General features: G+C 36.9%; 1 protein-coding gene and 2 long non-coding RNA genes across 3 annotated transcripts in view; 1 reads left to right on the plus strand and 2 right to left on the minus strand.

Moving 5' to 3' along the window:
* Positions 1 to 21,809, minus strand: part of LOC143848259 (uncharacterized) — a 70,152-nt gene extending 48,343 nt beyond the window's left edge. Inside the window, exons 1-6 of the long non-coding RNA XR_013235351.1 lie at positions 21,422 to 21,809; positions 21,232 to 21,352; positions 20,981 to 21,089; positions 18,541 to 18,587; positions 18,270 to 18,375; positions 16,451 to 16,503 (exon numbers count right to left, since the gene is read on the minus strand). This is a non-coding gene — a long non-coding RNA (uncharacterized LOC143848259). The remainder of the gene's footprint in view (positions 1 to 16,450; positions 16,504 to 18,269; positions 18,376 to 18,540; positions 18,588 to 20,980; positions 21,090 to 21,231; positions 21,353 to 21,421) is intronic.
* Positions 1 to 27,074, minus strand: part of LOC143848256 (uncharacterized) — an 87,304-nt gene that overhangs the window by 8,651 nt on the left and 51,579 nt on the right. The window lies entirely within an intron of this gene.
* LOC143848763 (uncharacterized) lies at positions 24,999 to 26,883 on the plus strand. The gene is made up of 2 exons (XR_013235465.1): positions 24,999 to 25,114; positions 25,398 to 26,883. It is a non-coding gene; the product is annotated as an uncharacterized LOC143848763 (long non-coding RNA).

Genomic DNA, 27,074 nt, shown 5'->3' on the forward strand with positions numbered 1-27,074 from the left:
CCTCCAAAAAAGTAAGCAACACCTAACATTTTGACCTTTTTACCTTCTTCCTCATGCCAAAATCAAACTCCATTCTCTTTATAAAAAATCCAAACGAAATTCCATTGCAGAGAGGTGAAACTCCTCCCTCATAAAATGTAGATTTTATTGGATCTTTTATTTTTCTTTGGCTATCAAACCTAAGCTTCTCAAGTAGGTCAATTGTGATACATTTGCATAGGCTTAACATGTTCCTTACAATGCTATGATGTATTGTCATCATCTTGTTTATTTGTTAGGGATTTGTTATGGTTTTGTTAAGCATTTGTTATAGTTATCATCGTCTTTACAATGCTATGGTGTATTGTTTAGATGGCCTAATACTTGGATGTATGGTGTATTGTCACTCGGATGTTATGGTGGTTCATAGTTTAGATGGCCTAATACTTGTGAGAATGACTGCATTTATAGGGTTTTAAACACTCAGAAGAACTCATTATACCTAGGAACCACTAATTATACTTAGGAACCACTAATTATACATAGGAACCGCTATTTACCATTATGTAGTGGTTCCAAGCTATAAATAGTGGTTCCAAAGTATAAATAGTGGTTTCAAAGTAGAAATATTGCTTCACACATTCTAATAGTACTTCATTAGGTGTCAATGTTGCAATGAATTTATGAACAATGGGTTAAATAGTTTTCTAAACACTCGGATGTTATGGTGGTTCATAGTTTAGATAGCCTAATACTTGTGAGAATGACTGTATTTATAGGGTTTTAAACACTCAAAAGCACTCATTATGCCTAGGAACCACTAATTATACCTAGGAACCAATATTTACCATTATGTAGTAGTTCTAAGGTATAAATATCGGTTCTAGAGTAGAAATATTGCTTCACACAATCTAATAGTGCTTCATTGGGTGTCAATGTTGCAATGAATTTATAAACAATGGGTTAAATAGTTTTCTAAACACTCGGATGTTATTGTGGTCCATAGTTTAGATGGCCTAATACTTGTGAGAATGACTGTATTTATATGGTTTTAAACACTCTGAAGTACTCATTATACCTAAGAACCACTAATTATACTTAGGAACCACTAATTATACCTATGAACCACTATTTATCATTATGTAGTGGTTCAAAGCTATAAATAGTGGTTCCAAGGTATAAATAGTAGTTTCAGAGTAGAAATATTGCTTCACATAATCTAATAGTACTTCATTGGGTGTCAATGTTGCAATGAATTTATGAACAATGAGTTAAATAGTTTTCTAAACACTCGGATGTTATGGTGGTTCATAGTTTAGATTGCATAATACTTGTAAGAAATGACTGTATTTATAGGGTTTTAAACACTCAGAAGCACTCATTATACCGAGGAACCACTAATTATACTTATGAACCACTAATTATACATAGGAACTACTATTTACCATTATGTAGTGGTTCCAATCTATAAATAGTGGTTTCAAGGTATAAATAGTGGTTCCAGAGTAGAAATATTGCTTCATACAATCTAATAGTACTTCATAGGGTGTCAATGTTGCAATGAATTTATGAACACCTGTATGACAGAATGGTAGAAAGGCCGAGCTTTTCACATGTTTTACACCTGTCTGACGGAATGGTGGAAAGATCGACCTGCAGGTCGATCTGTAATTGGCCTTCCTACCTGTTTGGTCAAATGTTGAAAAGGTCGACCAATCAAGGCAAATTTTCACCTGTCTGTACATATGCTATAAAGGTCGACCTGCAGGTCGACCTATTATGGTAAATTCACACCTGTTTGCGAGGAATGTAAAAAGGTCGACCTTCAGGTGTGACCCGTATAATACTATTTGCATTGTATTTCATTAGATCACCCTGTGGAAATGATTTTTTAGGCATAACCTATTTGCATTGTGGCTTATCTAATGGACGGTTTGGATCATCCTATGGTGTGACCCGTACAATACTGATGGGTGTAGCTAAAACATCCATGATGTCGGAATAAAAACAAGGGATCTCAAAGAGGAAACTAAGAGTGGAAGGAATAGCAAGTAGATGAGAAGCAAAAGAAACTGAAGAAATGCCTGTGTAACTGATTTGTCTTTCTTCTTCTTGTAATAATTGAACCTTTGACAGCTGTAATTAAAAAATAAAAAGTCTCAAAAGCTGTCCTAACTGTCGAATACTACCTCCACCAGGCAATTTACAAATATGATCATAGTTGCAGACTCTCTTGTTTTTACTCTTCTATTTTTTCCTTTAAAGAAGGTCACAACTGATGGAGGTGTGTCTACTATGGCAAAGTCGTCCCCATCTTTCCATCTAATAGGCCTTAAGCAAATAAATCACGATTTCTTAAAAGCCTATCTAGGCTTTCTCTTTATCACAATGTGGTCGATCGATTTGTAGAAGTTTCTTAGTTTTTGCCTCCTTCTTTCTCCATTTTTAAGAGTGGAGTTTTTATATGGTGTAAGCCGCTATAGTCTAAGTATTTTTCATAAACTAGTGTACGGCTAACACTTTAGATTGATCCAAACCGTCCATTTGATGGGCTTTTGTGCAGAAAAAAATCATTTACATAGGATGATCCTAGCCCCATGATCTTTAGAGGAACTTCATATTATGGGAACCTCTATAGATCGGAGGGTTGGGATCATCCTATGAAAATGATTTTTGGCGCACAATGTATTTACATTGTGGCCCATCAAATGGACCGTTTGGATCTTCCAATGGTGTAAGCTGTATAATACTTTTTGAAAATAGTAGACCACAGGGGCTTACAACCTGGCATTTCTATTATTTTGGAGGTTTTATATGGTGTAAGCCCCGTAGTCTAGTTTTTTTCAAAAAGCATTTTTCTTTTTATATAATTTTTTTTCGTCCTTTTCTTCTTTCTTTTTCTACGTCTGACTTGGGGTGGTCCCTAACCTCGGAAGAAGTGGAGTCTAGATATAAAAAAATGGTGATGCTACCGTCCTGGGTTGGAGCCTGCCTAGAGGCAGGTATGGAACTCGGTGGGACCCAGCTTGGTGTGGAATGAGACAGGGCGATTGTCGCCTTATGCTGTACTCTCTCTCTCTACTATTAGTAAATGGATCCCTCCATTGGGCATCCTCTTTTCCCATCTTTCTTTATTTCTTTTCTTTTCTTTTCTATTCTTTTTGGGAGATGGACCCGAAACATGCATTGCTGATTAAATATTTTGTATCCGAACTGCACATGCGTTGCTTGCATTAATTCCGGGTTGGCCATGTATTTTATTTGGATGTGTGTTGCCCTATCATTTTTCTTACTTTTGAATTTATTTTTACCATCTGTGCGAGGCAATTTGCAAACATGATCATTGTTGCAGACTATCTATTTTTACTCTATCATTTCATTCATCCATTAAAGCAGGTCACAAGTGGGGAGTTGTGTCTACTATAGCAAAGAGGTCCCATCTTTGATTCATCCGAACCCTCCACCTAATAGGCCTTAATTTGGATCTCATATGGCCAATAATTCACGATTTCATAAAAGGCTTATATAGGCTTTCAATTTATCACAATGTGGTCGCTCAATTCGTACAAGTTTCTTAGGTTTTCCCTTTTTCTGAATTTTTAAGATTGTAGCTTTTATATGCTGTAAGCCCCTATAGTCTAGTATTTTTCAAAAAGTAATGCATGGCTTACCCTCTAAGATGTGATCCAAACCGGCCATTTCATCGGCTACAATGCAAATAGGGTGTGCCAAAAAAAAAATCATTTTCATAGGATGATCTTAGCCCTATGATCATTAGAGGAACTTCATATTGTGGGAACCTCTATAGATCGGAGGGTTGGGATCATCCTATGGAAATGAATTTTTTCGCACAATGTATTTATGTTGTGGTCCATCAAATGGACGGTTTGCATCATCCAATGGTGTAAGCCTTAAAGTATTTTTTGAAAAATAATGGACTACACAAGCTTACATCATAGCATTTCTATTATTTTGGAGCTTTTAGCCTTTTATATGGTATAGAGCTCGTGGTCTAGTTTTTTTGAAAAAGCATTTTCCTTTTAATATATTTTTTCGTCTTTTTCTTCTTTCGTTTTCTTGGTCTCAGTGTTTAATAGTTTATTCTGACTCGGGGTGGTCCCTAACCTTGGAAGAAATGGAGTCTAGATAAAAAATGGTGATGCTACCGTCCTGGTTGGAGCCTGCCTAGAAGCAGGTATGGAACTCTGTTGGACCCAGCTTGATGTGGGATGAAACAGTGCGGTTGTCGCCTCTCTCTCTCTCTCTCTCTCTCTCTCTCTCTCTCGCGCGCGCCCTTTCCCTCTCTCTCTCTCTACTATCACTCGCCTTATGCTGGATTTGTAGAAGTTTCTTAGTTTTTGCCTTATTTCTTTCTCGATTTTTAAGAGTGGAGTTTTTATTTGTTGTAAGTCCCTATGGTCTAGTATTTTTCATAAAGTAGTGTACGGCTAACACTTTAGGTTGATCCAAACCGTCCATTTGATGGGCTTTTGTGCGAAAAAAAATCATTTACATAGGATGATCCTAGCCCTATGATCTTTAGAGGAACTTCACATTATGGGAACCTCTATAGATCGGAGGATTAGGATCATCATATGAAATTTTTGACGCACAATGTATTTTCGTTGCAGCCCATCAAATGGACGGTTTGGATCTTCCAATGGTGTAAGCCGTATAGTACTTTTTGAAAAATACTCGACTACACAGGTTTACAACATGGCATTTCTATTATTTTGGAGGTTTTATATGGTGTAAGCCCCGTAGTCTAGTTTTTTTCAAAAAGCATTTTTCTTTTTATAAATTTTTTTTTCGTCTTTTTCTTCTTTCTATTTCTACGTCTGACTTGGGGTGGTCCCTAACCTTGGAAGAAATGGAGTCTAGATATAAAAAAAATGGTGATGCTACCTTCCTGGTTTGGAGCCTGCCTAGAGGCAGGTATGGAACTCGGTGGGACCCAGGTTGGTGTGGGATGAGACAGGGCAGTTGTCCCCTTTTGTGGTAATTTTGACTCTTTCATTTTATTCATCCATTAAAGCAGGTAACAGGTGATCGAGGTGTGTCTACTATGGCAAAGAGGTCCCATCTTTGACTGATCCGAACCCTCCATCAAATAGGCCTTAATTTGGATCTAATATGGCCAATAAATCACGATATCCAGGCTTTTTATTTATCACAATGGGGTCGCTCGATTTGCACAATTTCTAACTTAGGTTCTGCCTAATTCTCAATTTTTAGGAGTGGAGTTTTTATACGGTGTATGCCCCTATAGTCTAGTATTTTCAAAATGTACTATATGGCTTACACTCTATGATGATCCAAACCGTCCATTTGATGGGCTACACTGTAAATAGGGTGTGCCAAAAAAATCATTTTCATAGGATGATCCTAGCCCTATGATCATTAGAGGAACTTCATATTATGGGAATCTCTATAGATCGGAGGGTTGCGATCATCCTATGGAAATGATTTACATTGTGGCCCATCAAATGGACAGTCTAGATCATCCTATAGTGCAAGCCATACAGTTGTTTTTGAAAAATACTGGAATATACAGGTTTACACCATAGCATTTCAATTATTTTGGAGTTTTAATATGGTGTAAGCCCCCATTTTAGAATGAATAATAGGGCCGCCACGGCACTATTCATGTAGAAAACGCAACCCTTTTGCCGTTCCAATGACAATGCATGTGGGCAATAGCATGTCTTTGGTGCCACTCAAGTACAGTTCCAGGTTTACCTAATAATATCAATAACATAAACGATCAGTGTTAAAAGTGAAGCAGATCAAAGAAATTTTGTCCAAAGTTAATGAGAATCTACTATTGTGGCATGGAATTCAAGCCTGTTTAAAAACCAAAAAACGTAACCGATGGTATTTGCACCAAAAAAGTGAAGCAGATCAAAGAAATTAGGATATGGGCATTTGCACATACTGAAACTTCACAATTATGGTATTACAAGCACCTGCACACAAGAACGTAACCCACGACTACTTTTAGAGGTATATTTTGGATGTCACACACTTTATGAAAGATAAAGAATTTTATTACGGAAAGAAAGGACGAAACCCCACAACCGAGCTATGTCACAAATATCTCCGATAATTTCAAAATATCACATTTTGATCGCGACATTTTGATAAAACGACAAAATCCCCGAGATTTTAAAAATATAGAGATATTTTCATTTTTATCATAAAATATCGCAATAATATCACGATATTGTCCCGTTATTTTTATTTTATATTTTTTCTTAAAATTTATATATTTATATTTTTTAAATAATTTTATTTTTCTTGTTTTTCCCCGATATAATCCCGAATTTTTTTTTAATATATCCTGAGATTTCCCTTGCCGAGAAATGGTCAAAAACAAAGAGAATAAACCACAAAAACAAAGAGGATTGCAACAAGAAACAAGGGAACTCAAGGGGGGAGGAAATCAAAAGTCTGCAAAGACTCCCTTCCAAGTCCCGCATGGGCTAACCTGTATACATCTCTATTGGCCGATCTAACATGCTGGAAATGAACTGGGAAATCCACCACTATCTCATCGATCATATAATCGAATCCCTAGGAATGATGATGGTTCCCATCTAGCCACTTGATGGCATTTAACAAATAATATCAACTTGGCCAGGTCTCTCCTCTTGCTAATATGGATGCCCTGAAGAACAGGCATCAATTCCACTTCATTGGAATCCGTAATCCCAAGAGGACCAGAGAAAGACCAACTAGTTTGACCCCTCTCGTCCCTGAGAACTCCACCTTTGCCTACAAGCCCCGGATTGCCTAAACTCGAACCATTGAAATTAAGCTTCGTCAATATTGGGTCAGGAGGAATCCACTGCAGAGATAGAACCTCCCTGTCACCACTAGAGCAAATCTCTCTCCAGCAACGCCTCAGATTGGAGCATGAGATGAACCTGAAGCAAGGGAGGCTTCACCCATGCAATGGTGAGCAATAGCCTTCACATAAATATATAAAGGATTTTTGGCCAAGCTTCTAAAAACATATTGTTTATTTCCTTCCAAATAAGTAAATAACCCATACAATGACCAGCAATACTACTCACAACAAAATCCTTCCCTCCCCCCTCCATGGGGCACAAGCCCAATTAACCAAGAGGTTGGCTAGCCTCGAACGGAAAACCGAAGATATCCCAAATCTCATAAGGATGCAACTCCAGACTTCTCTTGCGAGCTTGCAGTGAAGGAAAATGTGATATACATATAAGCCGGCCTCCACACAAAGCACAATGGTTAATAATATGCATCTTCCGCTTTCAAAAGTGGTCAACCATCAAATCCAATTTCACAATTGTCAATATTTTTGTTGTGACATACTTTCATATTGTAGATGCAATTCTGATGTATACATTTAAGCATCTATGCATGTGACCCTGCGTGTTACATGCCATGTTATATTTTATAGACGATACTTGTTGTGAAATAGGCTAGAAGTAAGCCTTTAAAGCTAATTTTCAAAAGAATATCACACATCTAGGTCTAGGAAAAAGTTTCAGATTCAACAATCAACCCCTACCGAATAGCTCTTGATGTGTTTGATCAAGATGTGGTATTTTCAACATGTGTCTTACAAAACCTATCTCTAGACTTTTTTGCTCTGTTACCGAACATGAAAATAACAAAATAAGAGAAAGAGTTTTGGTAAACCTTTTGAAACTTGGCAGCCTAATATCACAAGGAACCAATTTGGCTGACCACATCTCTTTTTAGACTCATAAAGGAGGGTCAAAGTAGCCTTGACAAAGCGGAGAACATTCCAAAACTCCATAAACGTATAGAAGACTCTTGAAGACAGACAGAAGTGTCTAGATATTTGTAGGAATTCTTGTAATCTTGTAGTCTCTTGGTAGAGACATGTACGGAGAATTCTAAAGGGCGTAGAAGTTTCTAGGAGGGCCTAAGTGTCCTACTTGCCTTTGGTACAAGACTAGGCCATTTGAGGTAAACTGACTCAGGACTAATGTTGGAGTGTAGCAGAAGTGTCGCAGGGGTGTGAGGCTAAGGATTAGGCCTAGTGATAAATGGTATCAGAGACTTGTGTTTATAGACGAGAGAAGAACAATGGCAACTTTGAAGGTCACTATGTCAGAGATGAGTATTGAACAGTTGAGTAATCACTAGAGACGCCAATAAGGTATGAATTCTTGAGCGTAAGTATTATAGGGGAGTTAAAAATGGCAGGATGATTGCCATTCAAATGCCAAGGAGATGGGGAACCTCTTGCAAAATTTGGAACAGTACCTTGAGGCTATTAGGATTGAGGATGAGGAAGACAAGGTGTACACGACCACCCTATACCTCATTGATGACTCCAAGCTATGGTGGCGTAGGTGACATGGTGACATAGCAAGGGGACTATGCACCATCAGACCATGAGAAGATCTCAAGAAGGAATTGACTTCCTACGAACATAGAATAATTCGCTCAAAAGAGACCAGTGTGCCTCAAGCACACGAGGTCAATTTGTAAGTATGTGAAGGAGTTCACAACACTCACACTTGACCTTCCAGACATGGCAGAGAAGGACAAACCCTTCTTTAAGTACACATATTATAGTATTTTGGTCAAAACTTTGGCATATGTCGATTTTAGTCAGAAATATCAGCGAAATCTTATAAATTTAGAAAAAAACATACGAAAATATAGTCAAATGATGGATATTTAAGATGAAACCCTTGGAAATGCTAGAAATCAAAATCTTATAAATTTAGAAAAAAAACATACGAAAATATAGGCAAATGATGGATATTTAAGATGAAACCTTTGGAAATGCTAGAAATACATGTGGAATTTGGCACGTACAGCATTATCAGGCATACACGACAATGTATCCCACTAGTTGTTAGATGTTGTAAACCCCTTATAGGTTGCGATTTTGCTTATGTGATGGTTTTGTAGACTGTATTTGTGCTTATTCTAGAACTTCCTAAAGTTTTGAGCGTGCTCGGCAACCATTCTAAAAGTAGGTTTTCCTATTTTTTAGGCGTGGAGAATGACGTGCGCTATAAAAATGAAGAAAATCTCGTTCGGCAAATTCGGCACATCAAGCCTGTTTCTATCTTTTCCTATTTTATAGCCCTAAATTGATGAGATTCTACGGAGCGACTCGGAGTCACTTCCTAGATTCTCATCTACCCGTTTCAGCCCGATTTTATTGTAAAGAATGAGAATGGTTGCCGAACACCCCCTTTATCTTAAATGACCATCATTTGCATATGTCTGCATATATTTTTGTGATTGTACAAGATTTTCACCGAAATTTTCATCTGAAATCAACATGCTTCCATTGAAATTGAAACCTAAAAGCTTGGATGCACAAGTACGTGCACATCAACGGCAAGGTTACAAGGGCCTTGCTGGACACAGGCACAACTCACAACTTTGTATCGAAGGACAAGGCCAAGTGGTTAGGCCTTCAACTTGAGATGGAGACAATGTCGGAAAAAGCCATCAACTTGGAGGCCAAGCCCATCGGTGGGGAAGCCAAAGGAGTGGAGCTCAACATCAGTGGATGGAATGGTGTAATCGACCTTGCGACAATTCCGTTGAATGACTACAGGTAATATTAAGCATGGAATTTCTGTGCGCAACAAAGGCAATTAGCGGTGACCATCATGGATGATAGGTTCCCATGTATGGTTCTCATACACACGGATGGTTAGGAGGCTCTCAACATTACAATTAAGCGATAGGCCTACAAAGATGTGCATGAGCTACAGGGATTGGATGCTTTCAAGCACTTCATTGGAAGAGCGAAGGAGGTGTCTAAGGAATCAATACAATGAAGTTGTAGCGAGGATGTCAACAAAATCAAGTTTGAGGGGGGAGGAGGATGGACATTTCACGGGGTTAAAATCTGGCTCACCATGACTACTTCTATAGGCCTTAAGGATGCTCAAGCAAGGCTTAAAGAAGTGGAGAGTATTTCAAAACTATAGAAAGGTGTAGAAGACTCTTGGAGAAGTTTAGAAGTATCTAGAAACTTGTAGGTAATTGTAGGTATTCTACTATATTCTTGTAGTCTCTTGGTAGAGACATGTATGGAGAATTCTAGATAGCCTAAAAAATTCTAGGAAGGTCCTAGACCATTGGATGATTGCCAACTGGCAAGATCTAAATAATCTGTATGAGGGGATACCCTATAAATTATGTCAGGCCTCCATATTCTCAAATCATTTATGAACCTCGAGACCTGTGAATATGTAAGCATTTTTCCCGAGAGTAATAAAAGGCATTCATTCTATGATTTGTGGACACGGACAAAGCAAACCCCTAAACTTTAGAAACGGGGACACAGCTAAAATAGAAAGTATATGTAATCATGATTTGTGGATATGGATTCGTGTGTCCAGTTTCGACATGGATACGAGTTGTCCAAATGAGGCAAACACAATTTCAATAAAAAATCAGAATGCCACACTTGACACGATACAAAAACATGTCCACACACCCGCATTAAGTCTAACACTTCCAGCAATACAAGTTAAAGTGTCCAAATGAGTGTCGACACGTGTGGACACGCTTGTCGTGTTGGACACGGAAGGACATGTGAGTCGGCAATAAATTAGAAGTGTCGGCCAAATCATAGCATCATTCTATTCTTGTGCGCTTCCTTCTGGTAGCGTCTAAGTGTCCTACTTGCCTTAGGTATTCAGCTAGGCCATTTGGGGTAGCTGATTCAGGGCTAATGTAAGAGCGTTGCACGAGTACCACATGGTTGCGAGGCCACATTGTCACAATACTCATAATTTATTAATCTAAGTTGGAATGTATAATAAATTACAAAAATGCGCTCCATTACATGAAATAGGTAAAATTGGAGGAAATGACTTAATGCTCGCAAAAGACTAGTAACATCACATCTCTCAACAAATTTGCCATTGATACTAGCAAATAAAATCAATACTAAAGCCTCCTTCATGTAGGTATATTCCAATTTCCAACTTGCATATCTTTAACTATCAACTCCAAAATATGAATGTCAATATCTCTTCGGCTCCTAATCTATGAAACCACAACAACATATAGATAGTTAAATTTTAAACTAAGGCATTATCAAATATATATTTTCTGCGAATAATGACCAGATTGGTTCTCAACTTTATAAAATAAAAAAGGAAAACACAACACCAATACTCAACTATTCTCAGGATTCTTTTCTGCCCGAAAGGGGCTTTCCACAGACCGTATTGGAATATATTGAAAGACAATGGAGGATAAGTTTCAATACCTGAAACCTCTGGACTTGGAAAAGATTATTGAGAGAAAATCTTCCTAAAGCTCACCTGAACTAGTTCACCTTTTACAAAATTGCAGGACATAAACAACATGAAATAGATTTTAGTCAGGAACGATGGCTGGAATAGGGAACGGAAAATGTTGTGGGAGAGAGGGAGGGGTTAGGGAAGAAAGGCAAGATTTGTCGAGAAGAGAGAAAGAGGGTTTTCGGTGTGTTTGACGCGAAAGTATACTCGTCATACTATTAGATTTTTCGAGAAAAAAGAAAAAAAAATCAGGGTAGGGTATCCTTATAATATAATAGATATTAAATCATTCTGTAGTAAAACACATGGGTCCCACCTTATATGGGTGATGCAAAGCATTCATTTGATTGCCTGACATAGCATCAAAAATCAGCTCCATAGGATCATCTCAACCCTACGATTTGGGGACCTTAAAATGGACGGCTATATTTGGGGCCTATCAAATGAATGTTGTGGATCATCCAAACAATGTCCCCCCGCTCCATGTTTGTGAGCTCTGCTCAGATAAGCTTATATGAGGCTGCTCACAAACCATTCCCTCTCTCTCTCTATCTATCTATCTTTTCACATATATATATATATGAGGCTGCTCATATAACATTATAACTTGTTCGCAATTGCACGATAAAACAACACAACCTGTTAACATTTGTACATACAAAAACCATCTTCCATCTGCAAGAAGCCCAAGAAAAACACATCTGACACCGTGCAGCAAAAGATATATGAATTGCAGAATTGAGGAAGGCTTGAGCAAAAAAGTATGCATCAAAAAAATGATAATTAGTAGTAAATATGTAGATAAGGAGAGAAAATCATTCATAAGAAAAAAGCTTTTTATATGGGAGGTGGTGATAAAAAAATCCTAAATTAATAAATAAATGATCAAGAAACAAAACATGGTAACTAAAATAAGAGATGTTTTGGGCACAACCTGTTTACGTTATGGACCATCATATGGACGGTTTGGATCATCCTATACTGTTGTCCGTCTCGAAAAATAAGGGACTGTAAGAGCTTACATCGTATAAAATCTCCTGAAATATAGTAGTTTTACACAGATGAACTGCTGAAGAAATGCCAACCATTTTAGTCCCATACGATAATAAGTGGGAAAAAATGACAGAAGCATTGTTATGACGAATAAAGGGCAGAATGTTATACATAATTGTGACAGTTTTGAATGGAAGTGTGATCGGCATTGCTACTATCACATAAAGTCAAGGCCATTATAATTTTTCCATCCAAAAATATAAATCTCAATTGTAATAATGCTAGAAAATGAGGCATAAAAAGCAGACACATAAAAAACCAGCCACATAAATCTTAAGATCTAAAATAGCCACATGTACTTGGTAATGGTACATATAGCATCTGTTTGGGGTGGGTGATAAAACACTTCATTTATCTCCTTCTGTCAACATACTCTAGAGATCTCCCATAAACTCACCTTCGCCTAACTTATATGACCTAGCCAACTTATATGACATAGCTAGTAGAAGCTCCTCCAGATCTACCAAATTTCTGGCCAATTCAAAAACAAAAAACAAATAGAATGTTGTGAAAGGAAGGAGCAATAAGCGGATCCGTTTGGTTGCTGGATTTTTTTTTGTTCTTGATTTTTGTGGAACAAAAAACTTCCTGGGAGATTGGTGGTAAAAAAAAAACTCCCTGGAAGTATCCCGGTAAAATAAAAACCCATGTTTGGTTGACTGGACTATGGTGGAAAAAAAAATACTTTGTTTGGTTGCTTGAACTGTTGGGAAGAAAAAAAAAAATTCTTCTGCAAGCTTATTTTTGGTTCCTGGGATTATTTTGGTCATGGGAGTATTTTTTTTCCTTCCTGGGGTTTCGTGCGGGGTTATTTGGGTTCCTGGGATTATTTTGGGCCCACCAACCAAACGTGGGTTTCCTGCGGAAATTCCACAAAAGTCCTAAGAACCAAAAAAATTCCGGCAACCAAACGTAGAAGAAGTAAATGATGGAAGATTTAATAGTTATTGGCGGGTTAAATGAGAGATAAGGAATAAAACGTCAAAAATAGACTTATAATTTGACCCCTTGTTTTCAAATAAAGGATAGACTTATAATTTGGTAGGAAGAATTTAAAAGAAAGATTAAAACAAAAGGCAAAATTCCACTAACCCAGGATGCCAAGAGAGAGAGAGTGTGTGTAATATGCAGAGCATACAACCCTTTGATGTTTGCTTGAAGTTTGAATTGATTGTTTAACATTTTGCCGAAATGGTGAGGAAAAAAGTTTTATGTGGGATGGCTGTGAGGAACGCATGGCAACTGGGGAAGAAGAGTTCATTTAGGTTGAGAATATGAAGAGATAGGAAAGAGTCCCAAATAAAAAACCTTCAAAGAAATAGAAAAGCAAACCATGTAGATTCGTTTCTTTTAAAGGAAGGGTGAGATTTACTCCAATAAGGAAAAAAAGGGCGAGATAGAAAACTGATACAATTTCTATGTTTTTCTTTGCATATTTTGTTTGTGGGTGCCACGTATATCAAACGCTTAGGATTTAATGGCGTGTTTATTATAGATATAAAAGGAATTTAATTGGGGGTGTTGAAACGTTGCAAAAACCGAAATGGGTAGAGGTGGAAACCTTCCAGTTTTATTGCATTAGTTAAGTAATTAATGGATCTTTATTATAGGTATCAAATTTCATGGAAATTGTGTAACCTGATAAAAATGGAAAGATGAAATAAATTAAAAGAAGTGGAAACGGATGTACTTGCCAAAAGCAAAAAGATATCAAATTTCATGGAAATTGTGTAACCTGATAAAAATGTAAAGATGATATAAATCAAAAGAAGTGGAAACCGATGTACTTGCCAAAAGCAAAAAGATAAACTAAAAAGGGTTTTCGTAGAGAGAAATTTGGGATTCGTAGAGATTTTCCTCTCTTATTGAAATCGTTTCTATGCGTTTTAAACTGGGATGCCATGTAGATCATATGCCGGATGGGGGGACTGTCCACGTGGGCGTGAACAGTGAAACCCCCATCCAGCTATATATATATATATATATAACATTATAACTTGTTCACAATTGCACGATAAAACAACACAACCTGTTAACATTTGTACATACAAAAACCATCTTCCATCTGCAAGAAGCCCAAGAAAAACACATCTGATATGCATTATATATATATATATATATATATATATGAGAAACGGTGTCTACACACAAGTGTAGATAAGTTATCTACACACTAGCTTAAAATACAGTGTGGGCCCACATTGTTTGGGTGATCCAAAGCATTCATTTGATGGGCCCTCACATAGATAGGGTGTGCCCAAAAAATCAGCTTCATAGGATCATCCTAACCCTTCGAACCGTGGAGGCAAAAAATGGACAGATTTGTGAAGGTTTATACACGTCCATTTTACCTCCACAAATCGTAGGGTTGGGATGATCCTATGGAGCTGTTTTTTTGTGGACACCCTATCTATTTGAGGACCAATCAAATGAATGGTTTGGATCACCCAAACAATATGCCCTCCACTGTATTTTAAGCTAGTGTGTAGATAACTTATCTACACTTGTGTGTAGAAACCGTTCTCTCTCTCTCTCTCTCTCTCTCTCTCTCTCTCTCTCTCTATATATATATATATATATATATATATATATATATATATATATATATATATGAGGAAAGTGTTGGTGATTTGGTGAGCTTAAGCGCCTCAATCACATGGGTCCCACATTTTCTGTGGTGATCCAAACCATTCATTTGTAAGGCCCTATCATAGATAGGGTGTGTACCAAAAATCAGCTCCATAGGATCATCCTAACCCCTCCATTTGTGGAGGACAAAAATGGGCAGATTTGTGGACAAATAATGTATGTCCATTTTGACCTCCACAAATGGATGGGTTAGGATGATCCTATGGAGCTGATTTTTGGTACACACCCCATCTATGTAAGGGCCTTTCAAATGAATGCTTTGGATCATCCTAACAAAGTAGGCCCCAATGTGATTGGGTGCTTAAGCTCACCAAACTTATGGTGAGCTTAAGCTCACCAACACTTTCCTCTATATATATATATATATATATATATATATATATATGAGGAAAAAGAGTGTGCGGTTGACCGCACCTAGGCTTTGGTGCGGTCGAGGGCTTAAACACATGGGTCCCACAAGTTTGGTGGTGATCAAAACCATTCATTTGCAAGGCCCCATCATATATAGGGTGTGTACAAAAAATCAGCTCCATTGGATCATCTTAACCCCTCCAAAAGTTGAGGGCAAAAATGGGCAGATTTGTGGCAAACAGTGTCTGTCCATTTTGCCCTCCATTTTTGGATGGGTTAGGATGATCCTATGGAGCTGATTTTTTGTACACACCCTATCTATGATGGGGCCTTGCAAATGAATGCTTTGGACCATCCTAACAATGTGGGACCCATGTGTTTTGGGCCCTCGACCGCACCTAAGCTTGGTGCGGTCGAGCGCACACTCTTTTTCCTCTATATATATATATATATATATATATATATATAACTTGTTCACAATTGCACGATAAAACAACACAACGTATATATATATATATATATATATATATATATATATATATATATATATATATATATATATATATATATAACTTGTTCACAATTGCACGATAAAACAACACAACCTGTTAACATTTGTACATACAAAAACCATCTTCCATCTACATACTAGCATTCCGGACCCATGCTATGCATGGGTGTAAAATAGCGGGCCCTACCCATTAAGACATGGCGTAAAGTAGTACACCTACCACATAAAAATATGAGGTGTGAATGCTTGCCCTAACTATGGATTGGTGGAGATGTTGGGTCCCACACATCAAAACATGTGGTGGAAAATGATGGACCCCACGGTGCTATGCATTGGTGTATTATGGTGGCCCCACCATGCTATGCATGAGGCGTAAAAATGCACGATGGAAAAATTCCCATTAAATTTTCTAATAAAAAAATCCATAGAAAATAAAAAATAAATTCAGTAACTAGTACAGATCATGCAACTTTGAATAATTTTTTCTCGGGGATATTTTTTTTCAATCCTTAACTTGTTAAGGTTGTTTATTGGAACTATCATAACCAAATCCAATTTGATAGTTGAATCTTAGATTTAATAGCAAATATCATAACCAAATCCAATTGTTAAGGATATTTTTACTCCACCAAGGATATTCACTGCTTAGATGCCCATGATCCAGAACTGAAACAAAACATAGCAGAAAAAAGACATAAAATTAAGTATACATATAGATATGGTCGAGAATAAAAAAAAATGAAAGAGAAGAGAAATGTACAGGGCGGGATGGGAGAGATTTTAGGGAAAGAGAGTAGAAAGTGGCTGATTTTTTGCAATTTGAATTTTAAATGGATTTACCCTAGTTAGAAGCAAGATGTGATTAGTCATGAGAAACCAAATTTATAGGGAAGAAACTAGACACGTATGACTGAAAGTTATTCTCAAATCTAATTAGTAGGGGATGAAAACCGAATTAGTAGGATATCTTAGTTAACCTCGAAACTGTTAAATCCCAAATTATAGGGGGGCATTTAAATTTCGAATGTAAAACCGTATTAGTAACATGATATTCAACTTTGTGGGGACGTGGCTACCAAATTTATTGCGGCAAATTCAGTTTGGTACGGTGGCAAACCAAAATTAATGGTGACAAAACTATAGGGGATTTAAATTTAAAATGTAAAACCGTATTGATAGCATGATATTCAGTTTTGTGGGGACGTGGCAACCAAACTTATTGGGGCAAATTCAGTTTTGTACGGGTGGCAAACCAAAATTAATGCCACCAAACGATTTTTAAGGGGGGAAACTTTTTCCAGAAAAAAAAATTCTTGGAAAAAAGACGAATGACAACGGAAAGAAACATGTGTAGTATAATATATTATAGATAGATAGATTATAGATAGATAGATAGATACATGTAACCGATTGCAGTTTCTCAAGGTCTATAACCTAGTTATGAAAACACACACAGAAAGATCTAGAGATCAATTAACGAAGAACATTGATACTCCATATATAAAATCACCATAGGAAAAAATCATCAAGATGATTTCATTGCGAAAAGAAACTAACCCTGGCAAAGTTGTAAGTATATAAGAAAAAATCCATAGACTAACTCGAAATATGAATACCTTGAATACAATATATAGTTATATATACTCCGTATATAAGCTCACCATAGAGAGCCCTTGCCTAAAAAGCCAGAAAATTGCCGTTGATTGGATCCACGCCATTTTTGGTTACTTTTTAAAGTCAGTTGAAAAAGCAAATGCTAGCTTCACTTAATGACGTGGATCGAATCAAAAGCCCTTTTCTGGCTCTTTATTCAAAGGCGCCCTTGCCTCTATCATTCCTCATATATATAGTAAAAGCCTGCCAAGGTTAAGAAAGAATAAAAAGATCTCATCAAGATCATCCCCATCAATAGCATAGAGCAAACGCTAATGACTATTGCTCCTGAACCATGTTCAAATTTTTGTGCAAGATCTATCAACTAGCCACCCAAGATACTAACAGAAGTAGAGAATTGTACTTGAACAATCATAAATGAGTCATTCACAAGAACAATCAGCGACTAATAGAAAAAGTGAAAGTTAATTATATCTCAATTTGAAACTCTCTGCTATTAAGAACTGATGATTGTGCAATTCCTCTGCATCATCTTCCATTGCTATAAATTTTGTTTATCAGATATACCCACTTCCACTACAAGATAGTTAAACATAAAAGAGAAAACACTAGATCTAGAATATTCACGATTCATGAATAGATCTAACCTAATAACATGCCTCAAACATAGATCTTATTCGGGCACAAGGAATTGTGTTGTAAAAATTCTGAAGATTAAACATTTCATTGAAAAGCGAAAAATACCAAAAAATGAAAATATCTCTTCATGCTTCTTCCTCACTAAAATTCATTAAAATGGAAAAAACGAAACTATATACCTCTTTTTTCTTCTTCCTCTCTCTCTCCTTCCTCAACTTCTTCTTCTTCCACCTAGCCTCTTTCAGAAGTGGAAATGAAGAAACCCTAGTGCACATCGAAGAAACCCTAGAGAGAAGGAAAGGAGAGGAAAAATATAAAAGCCAAAAACGAGACAAATGAAAAATCAGAGAAAACAGGTGATCTTCAAATAATTTCAGACAAATCAAAATGCCTGCAGATTAAAATAATTTTAATGGATTTAATCCCAAACAAATTAAAAGGACAACTTACCTCTTTTTATTCAACGAAGTCTCCCTCCTGGAAACACAGATCCAAACCTGGAAAGAATGGCGACAAATGAGAAAACGAGGGCTGGTCTCCTTCTTCTCTCGTCCTCTTATGCTCTGTTTGGATGCAGGGTTTTTTTTTTTCCTGGGATTTATGTGGGTAAAGGTAGGAGACAAAAGAGGGGACAAGCATTAATTAGAGAAAGATATTATGATGAGTGGAGAGAGAGGGTAGAGAGAGAAAGAGAGAACACCCTTTTCAAGACAAGATTTTACTGATGTCAGCAAGAAAAAGCTGATGTGACCACTAAACCTTTACCCACATAAATCCTGGGAACAAAAAAAACCCAGCAACCAAACAGAGCATTAGGGTTTTGTTTCCTTCATTTAGGGTTAACATTTGTTTCGTTTTTTATGAATATTACAGACTATGAGAACATAAGAGGAGGGAAATCAGTTTCTTTTCGCAGGGAGAAAAAACAAGGAATATAACTCACGAGTACAACTCACAGGCTAGTCTAAAGCTTTAGACTCGTGGCCCCAAACGAATATAACTCACGGGCTAGGCTAGACGAGTGCTTCATGAATTGCACCAACAGAACTGCCTAGCAGCCTAGGTAAGTACATCTCACCAGCTAATCGAGTGCTTCAAGAACCCGTTTTAAAGCCACCTCGACTTCACCCATCTCCATAACTCTCACAGACCTCTCCACACTCCTCCCCGAACACTTAACTCTCTCCTAGTCTCCCTAGAGTACGAATATTCGGCAGTATGCACTCAAACAAGCGAAGAAAATAACAAGATTTTTTGTGTATATTTTTTTGAAATATTGGATTTTATTATTAGTGTAAGAAGTACTAATAATAAAATCCATTTCGTGTGATGGTGTTCTTCACCATCACACGTCAGCTTGAAGGGGAGTATTGAGGAGATCTCATCTTATCTTATCCGGCCAGCCAACTCAGCTTGGATTCAAATTTAAAATACACTTTTTCTTTTGTTGGAACTGCATAACAGTGTATGATTAGGATCCCTCATTATCAGGGGATTGCTATTGGCTCCCTGTTTTTCAAATTCATTTACTTACTGTATATATAGTTGTACACTTTACCCTTAATGAAGTTAACAAAGTTTACATCAAACTTCTGTTCTCTGCACATTTTTCTTCACAATAACTGTTTGTACTTACTTGCTATGTTTTGTTTAGTCAGTTATAGAATATGTTTCTGAGTATTATAAGGTTTGTAATGGTTGAAGCAAGAGCAGGAAATGCTATCAATTTTTAGTAATTCTTGATGTCATCCCCCCCAAAAGCGGGATCTTTCCTATGTTGCTTGAGTCCAAACATGTGTGAAACAACCAATTACTAGAAAACCTTAAGCTCTTAGAGTTGGTCTTATTTAATCATTTATACTTCAACATGTAGTCCAAAGCAATGTATAAAAACCAGAACAGAAAAAAAAATGGAAAGCTAATCAATAAGAGCACTCACTTGGGTGTGGAACACTTTGCAAAATGCCAAGTACGAGAAGAGTGTCACCTCTAATAAGTATGTCCCCTCTCATCCTTATATCATCAATTGCCAACTGAAGCTGGTGCTCTTTGAGATCCTTAGTTGCATCATATGCAACAACCACATGGGATGGAGACCGAGAATCGTTCTTCATCGATTATTCAAAAATGGGTAGATGGGTTTTTGGTATTTTCCTAAACGAAAGGACTGGTTATTTTTCACTTGTGATGCTGTGGCAACAACACATTTGTTCGGTCCCCTGCTTGGTTGTAAAACCGGTTTCCCTAGCATTACTCTTAAATGATATTTGATTTACTAATTGCGTTGGACCTACGCCAAACTCTTTGATTCTAATTGGCATATGCAGAAGTGATGCCAGCTATAGCTTTTATAGCTGTTACTATTATATTTGTTTGAGCAAGATATGTATGCCCTAAATCAGACAATGATTGAATGCGATGGCATTTTTAAGATTGGCTTGCTCTTTCTTTTGTCTATGTATTGACTAATGTGGAACTGAATGTTAGCCAAATGGCAAACATGGATTTGGAGGTGAAGAAGTGATTTTGAACAATCATAAATGAGTCATTCACAAGAACAATCAGCTCTTAAGAACTGATGATTGTGCAATTACTCGGCATCATCTTCCATTGCTATAAATTTTGTTTATCAGATATACCCACTTCCACTACAAGATAGTTAAACATAAAAGAGAAAACACTAGATCTAGAATATTCACGATTCATGAATAGATCTAACCTAATAACATGCCTCAAACATAGATCTTATTCGGGCACAAGGAATTGTGTTGTAAAAATTCTGAAGATTAAACATTTCATTGAAAAGCGAAAAATACCAAAAAATGAAAATATCTCTTCATGCTTCTTCCTCACTAAAATTCATTAAAATGGAAAAAACGAAACTATATACCTCTTTTTTCTTCTTCCTCTCTCTCTCCTTCCTCAACTTCTTCTTCTTCTTCCACCTAGCCTCTTTCAGAAGTGGAAATGAAGAAACCCTAGTGCACATCGAAGAAACCCTAGAGAGAAGGAAAGGAGAGGAAAAATATAAAAGCCAAAAACGAGACAAATGAAAAATCAGAGAAAACAGGTGATCTTCAAATAATTTCAGACAAATCAAAATGCCTGCAGATTAAAACCCCCCAAAACACAGATCCAAACCTGGAAAGAATGGCGAGAAATGAGAAAACGAGGGCTGGTCTCCTTCTTCTCTCGTCCTCTTAGGGTTTTGTTTCCTTCATTTAGGGTTAACATTTGTTTCGTTTTTTATGAATATTACAGACTATGAGAACATAAGAGGAGGGAAATCAGTTTCTTTTCGCCGGGAGAAAAAACAAGTAGTACAACTCACAGGCTAGTCTAACGCTTTAGACTCGTGGCCCCAAACGAATATAACTCACGGGCTAGGCTAGATGAGTTCTTCATGAATTGCACCAACAGAACTGCCCTGCAGCCTAGGTAAGTACACCTCACCGACTAACCGAGTGCTTCAAGGACCTCACCAACTAGACTGCTCCATGACCTAATCAACTCCTTTACAAGCCTCTTTACAGACCCATCTCCATGACTCTTACAGAGCTCTCCACACTCCTCCCTGAACACTTAACTCTCTCCTAGCCTCCCTAGAGTACGAATATTCGGCAGTATGCACTCAAACAAGCGAAGAAAATAACAAGATTTTTTGTGTATATTTTTTTGAAATATTGGATTTTATTATTAGTGTAAGAAGTACTAGTTCTTGTTTTTTTTTTTTTTTTTTTTTTTTTTTTTTGAGTTAGGGTTTATCTTCCCACTTTTTGATACTCTACTTTTGATTTTCCAGTAATAAGTACTAGTTCTTGGTTTTGTTTTTTCTTGCTCTGTTTTTTATTTATTTGTTTTTATTTCCTGATTAAGCTAGGGTTTTTTTTTATCTTCCCTCTTTTTGAAACTCTGCTTTTGATTTTCACGCTTCGAAATTTAACATCCTGTGTTTACTCTAATTCAGTATAGAAACAAGAAAAAGGGCAAATTCATGCCTTCTTGTATTTTCTGGATGGATTTTTTTTTCAGCATTATCACTACGTTTGGATACTAAAATTTTATAATCCAGGATTTTACAAGCTATAGCTTGGTTTTATAAGCTAAAGCCCGGATTTTATAAGCTTAGGAATAGATTGTACTTTTTTAGGATTGTAAAATCCAGATCCAGAATTTAGCTTGTAAAATCCATATGTCCAAATCCTTGTTGTTATTGGCAGTTTTGTACTAATTATTGTGATGATCGGAGAAAAGTTGGGAACAGAGCATTTGGACGTGTGTTTTCGTAACCTAGTTGTTGGTGGGGGAGGAAACATGGAAGTGGGAAGAGTAGAGATGCCCAATTGGAAAGATCTTCCGATGGAGCTTCTCTTGCCTATTGTCTCAATGGTGGATGATCGGACTGTTATCATGGCTTCCGGTGTGTACTGGGTGGAGAGATGCTATTTGTTTCGAGCTCACCCATCTCTCTTTGTCGTGGTAATGCTTGTTTCTTTCTTTCTTTCTTTCCCCTCTTGTTTTACATGTGCTCTATTTAATTTCTTCCCCAATTTTAGACCTAGCAGTTGGAACACAATGCTATGCCCGTCCACTCCTCAAAATTGTTCACAACGTGCCAACAATAATCATCCTTGTCTTGGACACTTTTGATGACATTCATGTTAGAGGAATTAGGTGAAGCAAGAGGTTGCTTGAAGCATTACACCAAAGGTATTTAGTTTGGAATACTATGTTTGTTGCCTCTAGCTCCTATATATAGAGATACACTAGGGTTAATGACTGGTTAATGGACTCTAGCCCATGTAAGCCCACTACACCGGTCCATTATCTTATTGGGCTTATATTAGAACATACATGGGTTATATTATATACCCAACAATTCCTTGGTCAAAGGTCAAAGGTTTGAATCCCAGAATCTAACTCCCACTTGAGAGCAAACTTTTTCTTTTCTTTTTTTGAAAAATGACAAGTACATATGTGTGTGTGTATGAGAAAAGTGTCGGTGCACTTAAGCGCACCATTTTTTTGGTGCGCTTAAGTGGTTATGACGCCTCCCATTCGTTTAAATGTTTGGGTCCCACATACAGGAACCAATGGGAGGCGTTATAACCACTTAAGTATTTATAGGCCTTTAAACCAATTGTGATTTATAACCAATGGGAGGTGTGATTTATTGGCCATATGAGGAAAGTGTTTCTAGTCGGCCGACTAGAGATCATTCTCTAGTCCGCCGACCAAAAACACATGGGTCCCACATTTTTCTGGTGATCTAAAGCATTCATTTGATAGGCCTCATCATAGATAGGGTGTCCACAAAAAATCAGCTTCATAGGATCATCTTAACTCTTCGATTTGTGGAGCTAAAAAATGGACAGATTTGTGGCGGTTTATAACCGTCCATTTTAAGCTCCACAAATCATAGGGTTGAGATGATTCTATGGAGCTAATTTTTGTGGACGTCGTCTCTATGTCAAGGCCCATCAAATGAATGCTTTGCATCCCCTCAAATAAGATGGGACCCATGTGTCTTTGGTCGGCGGACTAGATCAGAATGATCTCTAAGTGTTTCTAGTCGGCCGACTAGAGATTATTCTCTAGTCCGCCGACCAAAAAAGATTTATATAGCTAGAGAAAAAAAGATTTCTTTTCTTTTTATTTGGGAATTACATATCAGTATTAGATAATTACATCTACTGCCCTTCTAAATTCTCCTTCAATGACCTTAGCCTTATTTACAACTATATAGTATTGTATATAGTAGAGGACAAATTCGGAAAATAATGCCGCGACATCCTTACTATAGCAGAAGAGAAAAGGAGAGAATTATTTGAATTTCTCCCAAAATTCTAATAGAATTACACATCACTTTTTTTTACTTTTTTTAACAAAGGCATCCAGTCAACCCACATATTTTCAATCCTACCCCTCGTTTATGCTTTTTAACAAATGCACACATTAAAGCCACATAATTTCAATACCACCCCCCTCCTTAATGTTTTCTAATAAAAAATCTATAGGGTGATCTTAACCATCCGATTTAAGAGGAACAACATATTATGGAAACCTTTATGGATTGGAGGGCTAGGATCAGCCTATGGAAATGATTTTTGGAGCACAACCTATTTATGTTGTGTTCCATCACATGGACGGTTTGGATCAACCTATGATATGGTCCGTACAGTTCTTTGTCGGCCCATGCATCGCATAGTGTTTTTTACTAGTGTGTGTGTGTGTATATATATATATATATATCAGAACCCTCAATCTACGAGGCCTTAATCTAGATCTCATATGGCCAATAAATTACGATTTCTTGAAGGCCTATCTAGGCTTTCAATTTATCACAACGGTTGCTCAATTTGTACTAGCTTCTTAGGTTTTGCCTTATTCTCAATTTTTAAGAGTGGATTTTCATATGGGGGAAGCAACTATAGTCTAGTATTTTTCAAAAAGTATTGCACGGCTTACACTCTGATGATCCAAACCGTCCATTTGATGGGCTATAATGTAAATAGGGTGTGCCAAAAAATCATTTTCATAGAATAATCCTAGCTCTATGATTATTAGAGGAACTTCGTATCATGAGAATCTCTATAGATCGGAGGGTTGGGATCATCCCATGGAAATGATTTTTGGGGGACAACGTATTTATGTTGTGGCCCATCAAAAGGTTTGCCTGGATCATCCTATGGTGCAAGCCGTACTGTTATTTTTGAAAAATATTGGACTATACGGGCTTACACCATAGCAATTCTATTATTTTGGAGTTTTTATATGGTGTAAGCCCCCATTTTACAATGAATCTCTTCTTTGGAAATCCCCGCCATTTGTTTTTTTTGCCCTTTATTCTCCTTCGAGTTTTTACTGCTATATTTACACGTACTCATTACTTGGTGCTATTTTTACCCCTGATATGCACGCCCTTCCATATCCCATGACCATCTACACCTGACACGTACTCGTATTGTCTCTGTTTTTCTTCTTCTCCATGTCTCGAGCAGGAATTGGAGAAAACCCTAGGCAGGTAAATCGCTTTTTATTCCTCTATGCAATTTACCAAACCCTAACTCAGTTCTATTGCCAATCGACCCACTCTGAAAGACCTACTCAGTGTTTATAAATTTTGTTGTCATTAGTTTCTTGATCTCTTCACATAGATTAAAGGTTTTCTATGTACATGCCGACTGTTTGATAAAATGGATAGCAGATTTTGCATAGATTGGATGGATTAACTTGGACACACATGTTGTATAGCAGGTTTTGCATGCATTGGATGGATTAACTTGGACACACATGTTGTATAGCAGATTTTGCATAGATTGGATGGATTAGCTTGGACACACATGTTGTTTTGCTGGTTCTATTTCATTCTTCAAGTTCTGTATACAAACTGAACTGAATTAATGGGTATCGGTATCGGGTTCCTTCACAAACCTAGAGTATTATTTTCTTGAATATCATGATCAGGTTCGTAGTACTCATACCTGATTTTTTTTCCTTCTCTCCACTAAATCTACATGGGGTATGCTCATTTTGAACACATGGAACTGTCTTAATGTTTTGAATTCTGTTGGGCCGCACCAAATGGAAATAACTTTCAAAGGAATGAATAGGGTAATTGATTTTATTAATATAAAATGACATTCTTTTCTTCATTTCTGACTTCTCTAATTACTTGCTTAGGGCTATAGTTGATAGGAAAGCCTCTTACTGGCCATTCTATGAACCTAAGTGAGTACACCAAGGGAACATGAAAAGAAATAATAACAGTTTAGATATATAAGAGGGGGTGTTTCTTTCAACATATTGAACACTTCTACAGGTATTACAATGGGCACATTTAGTAGTTAAGTGCCAATTGAATACATTTAAAGGCTCAACATTTCTCTAATAGGATCCCTAATCAGCTCTCAAAATCCAAAGGCCCCGTTTGTTTTGGATTTTGAGAATCGATTTTGAGTCCAAAACTGATTATTGGACTCAAAATTAAAGGCAGTTTTCAATATAGTAATCAGTTTTGTACTGACAAACGTAAATTTTATGAAAAGTATTTGAAGATGAAGAGTTAAGCCGGAGTTGTACAGGAGGGCGCTGATGTGTTGTTATTTATGTTCCTCCTTTTTTCTTTTACTCATATTCTTGGATTCTATATTGTACTTGGGATGCATTATATCTCTTGGCTGTCTTTTGATGTATATGCTCATTGAATCGATGTTCGAGAAGATAAAAAAAATGTATATTCTTACTGCATCATGATTAATCACTACTATTAGTGTCATTTCAAAACATGTTTCTGAATAGTATGTTCCTCTTTACTTTTTTTCCAAAATGTAATATGCTTCAAATGCTCTTTCATTATTAAATTTTTTTTAGCAGAAGCGCGATGCTATTAGCACAAGTTCAGCTGTTGTATGTTTATCTTTACATTTCCCCCCTTATTTTGAAAGGATATTTGATTATTTAGAAAAATTTAGCAAAGCACAATGCCATTACCACATGTTTAGCTGTTTCTTGTCTTCATATTTGATATAGGTTTAATTCCAAGGCTTGGTTCTTCAATGGTCGAGGCTTTGTTCTTCAACCCAGAGGTCGGAGGTTCAATCCCAGCTTAGCTACCAAAAAAAAGTTTAACTTCATTTTTTGTGGTGCAACTTTGTTCCTCCAATGATTTTTTTCTACTTTCCAAATTTAACTAGACGTATAATGTTGTTACTGTTTACTGTGATCTGCAAACATTTTGCTATTTGAACCTTTTAATTGATTCTATAAATGTGAGTTTCTCTTCTTTTGTCATTCATTATTTGGATATATAGTTTTTTGTATTGTAGCCTATTAGATAGCCCTTTGCATTTTGGTTGCCCCGTGCATCGCACGGGTTTTTTTACTAGTTACATATATGTTGCATGCTTTAATTCCTGGTCGGTGTATTTGATTTGGATGTGTGTTACTGGGTTTCTATCATTTTTCTTACCTTTGTCATTTCT

The sequence above is a fragment of the Tasmannia lanceolata genome, unplaced genomic scaffold (assembly GCF_043159265.1).
Source record: "Tasmannia lanceolata isolate RefF3 unplaced genomic scaffold, GAP_Taslan_0.1 ptg000016l, whole genome shotgun sequence".
NCBI lineage: Eukaryota > Viridiplantae > Streptophyta > Magnoliopsida > Canellales > Winteraceae > Tasmannia > Tasmannia lanceolata.